Here is a 6,720-nt window from a genome sequence, read left to right on the forward strand (position 1 = left end):
TTTATGGATTGGACAAGGAGGACCCATATCATCATGTGAAAGAATTCTTAAACATTTGCTCCACCTTTAAGTTCCAAAACTTCTCAGACGATTCGATCCGCCTACGCTTGTTTCCTTTTTCTTTGAAGGATAAGGCGAAAGCATGGTTGAATTCTCTAGAAGTTGGATCTATCACTACATGGGACCAACTGTCTAAGAAGTTCTTAAACAAGTTCTTCCCCGTTCACAAAACTAATGCCCTCCGTAGAGAAATTACTAACTTCACACAAAAAGAGGGCGAGCACTTTCATGAATGTTGGGAAAGATGGAAGGACTTGCTTCTTAAATGTCCTCACCATGGTTTTTGAAAAGTGGCAACAAGTTCAATACTTCTATGACGGTCTGACACCACAGAACCGTCGCATGGTTGATGCCACCAGTGGAGGGTCATTCATGACCAAAAGTGATGTCGAAGCGTGGAACTTCTTTGAAACCTTGTGCGAAAATTCCCAGCAATGGGATTATTCAAATAGAGGTGACAGAAGTCCCCAACCACAAAAGAGAGGTGGTATATATGAGATAGGAGTCATGCCAGAGCTGAGCGCCAAGCTTGATAACCTGACAAAGAAAGTTGATGCTCTGGTATTAAATAATGGACCACCACAAACAGCTCAAGTCGAGGCATATGCCACATGTTCTAGTCCTGCCCATCCTATGCAGTCTTGTCCATCTGGTGCAGCATTCCCAGAACTTCTCTCTGAACAAGTTCATGCTATGAACACTTTTCAAAAATCTGAGAATGATCCTTACTCAAACACCTATAATCCAGGGTGGGCTAGACATCCAAATTTCTCTTGGGCAAAAGGACCACAACAAGGAGGACCATCTGGAAATCCTCCCATGCAACCGCACCTCCAAGTTGGCAGTCAACAACCTCAACAATTTCCACAATATCAACAAGTGCCTCCACAATCAAGGAAACCATCTCTTGAGGATACACTCCATCTTTTCATGCAGAGTTCTCTCCAATTCCAAAAAGACACCCAACAAACCTTACTGGCCAACCAGCAAAGCTTACATGCAAATGCACAATCCATTGCCAAGCTGGAAGCACAATTGGGTCAACTAGCTGCCACATTGAGTGAGAGAGAGAAGGGCAAGCTCCCTAGCCAACCTGAGGCTAATCCAAAGGGACAGTATGAGATTAGCTCTAATTCCAACCAAGGGCGATATCATGAACAGGCCAAATCGATCACTACCCTTAGGTCAGGCAAGCAGATTGATAACAGAATAGAGATGCCTGGGGATGAATCAAATTCTAAAACAGAAGATCAAGATGAAGCAGAGAGCCATACCAATGCATCCAAAGTCCAAAAGCTCTCTGACTCTCCAAGAGCCACTAATGTGCCACCTTATGTGCCCAAAGCACCCTTTCCTCAACGTCTGGCACCAATAAAGAAAAGAAATAACTTTGATGAAATCTTGGATGTGTTTCAAAAAGTGCAAGTCAACATCCCGTTGCTTGACGCTATCAAGCAAGTCCCTGCTTACGCTAAGTTTCTTAAAGATTTATGCACTCAAAAGCGTAAGCAGAATGTTTATAAGAAAGTCTTCCTTGCAGAGCAGCTCAGCTCCATGATTCAACATAACACCCCTCCTAAATTTAGGGATCCAGGAGCTCCCACCATTTCTTGCGGCATAGGAGATCATAAGATCGGGAAGGCATTACTTGATTTAGGGGCGAGTGTCAATTTGTTACCATATTCGGTCTATGAGCAGCTAGGACTTGGTGAGTTGAAACCGACTAAGGTAACATTACAACTAGCTGATAGATCTGTCAAGGTGCCCTGGGGTATTATTGAAGATGTGTTAATCCAGGTTGATAAATTTTATTTTCCAGTGGATTTCATAGTTATAGATACTCAGCCTGTCCAGAATCTTCATAGTCAGATCCCAGTCATTTTGGGTCGTCCATTTTTGGCCACATCTAATGCTATTATCAATTGCAGGAATGGAGTTATGAAATTGTCCTTTGGTAACATGAATATTAAACTCAATATTTTTAATGCAGGACAACAACCCTCAGATTTGGATGACATATTTGAAGTGGACATGATCGAGAGCCTTGTGCAGGACTCCTTCCGTACATCTTTTGAAGATCCTCTTGAGACCTGCTTAGCACAATCGGGCATGGATTTTAACATTGATAGTCCCATCCATGAAGTCAATGCATTGCTCGACTCTACTCCTATATTGGAGACTGAAAAATGGAGAGCGAAAGTGGAACCTCTTCATCCCTCTGAGACTCTTCCTGACAGCATAGCTCCCAACTCTGAGAAGACAAAGGCGAGCAGGCTGCTTAATGTTCTTAGAGCATATAAGGCAGCAATTGAACGGAAGATAGTGGAAATACAAGGAGTATGCCCCACGATATGTATGGATCATGCTGTGGAAATGTCGCATAACATGCAAAGGAAGTATGATCCTAACATAGAAGAAGTCGTTCGAGCAGAAATTCTTAAATTATTTGACGACAGTGTCAGTTGCCTTATTTCAGATAGCACAGTTCATGGGAACTCACATCACTTGTCTGGGATCGGTTAATGAAAGTGTTGAGGTAATTTCTTTGGCGGACCCCGGTTATAAAGATTATTTCATTCATGGTCCGTTCTTGTCTGGCTGAAGACGTTAAACTTAGCGCTCATGGGAGGCAACCCAGCCTTTTGCTTTATTGTATTGTTTTTATTTCATTCATTTTCAATTTTCTTAGTTAGTTACTTCAATGTTTGTGGGTAACATTACTGCAAACCCTCACGAGACTACAACTCGTCCACTAGGGGTAACCTAGGGGTTTAAAGGCTTGTTGCATGCGCTAAATGCAATCGAGAGCACCTGCGAAAGTGGTATAGGTAGGATCTTCTTTTGTTTTTCTTTTTGTTATTTTTGCTTATGTTGATTTCTCTCTTGTGCTAACTCGCTTTTACGTTGAAATTTTGCACAAATTTTGAGAAAGCTTCTTGATTCTCCATCCAGGTATTGTCTTTTCATCACTCCTCTTTTATTCTCGTTGTCTCATGTGCATTACTTGTTTATTTCTAATACATTGAGGACAATGTAGATTTTCGGTTGGGGGTGGGAGATTAGGGTACCTAATCAGTATTTTCTTAGTCCTGAGGAAAATTTGTGAAAATTTTAAAATTTTTTCTGAATTTCTATTGAATTCAAAGTGACTTTGAAGGATAGTTGTGATTTTAACATTATAAGATACCTGATGTTGGTAACTAATGACTCTTAGATTCGGCCATCTGCTTGATTTCACAGTCAATTTTGAATTGTTAATCCATGATTAGACGTTGTGAACATTGATTGAGTCATGATTTTACATATCACATCTCGCTTGCACATTAAGTTTTGGTTCGATAACTGAATGATTAACTTGGTAAAAAGAAGAATTAAAAGGCTAAGTCACATAATCTTCGCCATAGGTTTGCTCCCTATAGGTATAGATTTGATTCTCCATAGTTGACTTATAAAAAATGAGGCGACGAGTTTTCACCATAGGTTTGCTCCCTATAGGTAAGAATTTGATTCCCCTCATTTGCGTTACTGCTCATAAAGAAAATCAAAGGTTGGTAAAATTAAAAATTAATCTGTGAGATAAGTGTTGGTTTCAAGCTTGGTTGTCACGAATTACCAATGATATCATGAGATTGACAATTGGATCTCTTAATGTTTGTAAGTCGAGATTACACTTTACATTCATGGAGCTCGATGTTCAGAAATGTTCTAATTAATGGATTAATATGTTGAACTTGATTATGAAGTTTACTGTGAGCTTGATTTCAGGAGAAAATTCTACTTACCATTCATGAATCTTAGAATTTTCACATCTCAGCTGTCTGTTCACAAGTTACTTGAGTTACAGGAATCATCTTTTATTTCTAAAATTATTTTTCGCATACTTTGCTCGGGACTAGCAAAATGCTGGTTGGGGGTTGTGATCAGGGTCAAATATTGCATATCAGACCCCAGTAATTACCAGATTTTACGTATATGATAATGCTTAATGGAGTATTTTAATTGTATTTTTGTTACAGGATGAAGTCAGGAGCGTTAATTGAAAATTGATGTTAAAGGCATGGATTTCATGATCCAAAGTCTCCAGAGCACGGGATAGACTCCAGAGAACCAAGAATGAAGATTTTACACGCCTGAGATCTGAGGAAAGCAAGCCAAAGGGGCCTGAAAAGGGTCCAGAATGCAAGATCACATGGTTCCCGCTATCCAATCAGTTCGAAACTTCATACATGGGATGAGGGCCGTAAATTAACCGTACATATTAAATTTCAGCCATAGAAGATCTCGGGAAGTGGTCCAACGGACAGATCAGCCTATTAATCTCTAAATTGGGGCCCACCTGATATTTGGAACTGCCTCAACCTTTGTATTGACGGTTTAAATAAGTTGAGAAACAGGATGGATGGATTGGATTTCTCGAAACCATCACAGTGGACCCCATATGTATAGCATGTGTACATAGTGCACATGTGCACCGCCCGTATACCGAACGACCTGCGTCGGGTCAGCAACGCTGACCCGAACTCTTTCTTAAAAACGGAAAATTTCCGTTTCCAGCGCTCCGCGAACCGAACCGCGGTCGTCGGTTGTGGGGCCCACCTAGTGTCCAAATGGACAATCCAAACCGTCCATCCGCTTCCTGGGGCCGATATTATCATCGCCTAGATGTCCGTTTGGTTCCATGCATGTGTACGAACGTTGACCGCTGAAAAAACGCAAAACGGACGGTGAGTTCAAAACTCCGTGGGCCACCACAACTTTAACTCGAAATTGGGCATTCCTAGCCGTTTTTTCATCCTCCATGCAATGGATGGAGTGGATTATTGAAATAATTATCAAAATGGGTCCCACCATTGCCACGGAAGTGGTTTCGCGTCCGCGTAACGGACGACCGCTGGCCGTTTTTGCGAAGGATTGTGGGCCCCGTACGTCACCCGTACGGCCGATCCGAGCCGTCCATCTTGTAGAGTGCTTCGACAACTACAAAACCATGTTTTCATCTTGTGTCCATGCATGCACACGTGTGAGCTACAGAGGTCACAAAAGGGCTACCCGGCGATGTTCAAAATTGATCTTTTTGTATTTTCTTCTCTGGGCCGCACTAATGGACCTTCAAAACCACCTATTATTGAATGAAATTTCGTCCTGAATCCAATGGACGGGGTAGATTTTCCAGAAAATGCCTCTGTGGGGCCCACCGATCACGGCTGCGAAAAATTGCACTTCGAGTCCTTCTACGACTCTGCCACCGACCCCAGCCATCCAGCAGCTATAGAAGGGGAGTTTTGGACGTGGGAAAGTCATTCAGAACCAGGGGATTCCAGATCTGGAGCAAGGAAGAGAAGAAAGAGAAGAAAGAGAAGGAAGAGAAGAAAGAAGAGAGAGATCGATTGGTTTGGTGTTTAATTTTTATGAATTTTATTTAATATTTTGCATGAATTTTATGGGTCACTAATCTCTCAGCTAGGGCTGAGATGAAGCCCCTAATTTGATTAGCTCTTGTATTGGTTGATTTACTTTGAATTTCAATTAATTTGTTTCTTTCTTTAAGTGGGCTTTATGGGTTTAAATTCTATACTTCTCCATCTATGAACTTGATTAAAGTATATATATGGATGTTGTTTGGATGCTTATTATAGGTACTTGTGTCTAATCAAGAACAAGTTTCCTATAGAGGAAGAAACAGGGTGCTTTAATGAATGTACATTCCATGGACCCGACCAAGGATATGGGATATGTCATTCATGGCATTGCTTAAAGGAATTAGACAGTTTGTATGCCCGATTAAGGACACAGATTGTGCTTTCTCTATTTAAGTGGTATCAATCTAGATCAAGGTGAATCAACAGACAAAACAAGGGTTAGGATAATTAGGGGTGGATTCGAAAGTCCTAGTGCCCTCTCTCTGATTGAATTTTCTTCCCTGTTCTTAATTAATTGTTTTTCATAAAATTGTGCTTAGTAATTCATTCCATTATTTGTTGGATTAGTTAAGGAGAATCATAGATTTGAATTGTGACGACCAGTCCTCGTGGGAACGATCTCGTAATACGTACCGTATCTACATCTGATTCGTATACTTGCGAGTTTAAAAATCATTTAAATCATGTTGGTTTAAATAAAACATCATCAAGGTGGGCCTCAATAACAGGCCCTCATGCATATCAAGGTGGGCCTTAACAACGGACCTCATATACGTCGCATTGGGCCACATTACATGGGCCCGAAAACTGATGAATGGCAAGGATAAAACATAGATATCATGGTGGGCCTCATGGACAATCCAAGACTCTAAACGGATGAACAATATGTATATAACACATACTTCATGGTTGGTGTTGATCTGCACCGTTGCAGATGCATGGCTAACACACATCATGGCCCCACGCGCTAGATGTAGCTCACGTGCGAGGTGGGCGAGGGAGATACAACACTTACATTATGGTGGGACCCATGCATGTGAGCTGAATGGCAAGGATGAAACACGTACACCACTGTGCGTCCCATGGATGGTGCAGACGTGATTAAAGTGGGCCCCAAACAGTACCGTCCAGGGATGAAGATGTACAATACATACATGGGGTGGGTCCCACCGATATGGACGGTTTAGGTATTGCGCATACCTCGTGATCAGGGCCCACATCAGCTATGGACGGCATAAAT

At 41.6% G+C, this 6,720-nt stretch overlaps 1 non-coding gene across 1 annotated transcript; it reads right to left on the minus strand.

Moving 5' to 3' along the window:
• Positions 1-236: 236 nt before the first annotated feature.
• Positions 237-343, minus strand: LOC131217759 (small nucleolar RNA R71). The gene has a single exon (XR_009157350.1). It is a non-coding gene; the product is annotated as a small nucleolar RNA R71 (small nucleolar RNA).
• Between the last annotated feature and the right edge of the window lie 6,377 nt (positions 344-6,720).

The sequence above is a fragment of the Magnolia sinica genome, chromosome 10 (assembly GCF_029962835.1).
Source record: "Magnolia sinica isolate HGM2019 chromosome 10, MsV1, whole genome shotgun sequence".
Lineage (NCBI taxonomy): Eukaryota > Viridiplantae > Streptophyta > Magnoliopsida > Magnoliales > Magnoliaceae > Magnolia > Magnolia sinica.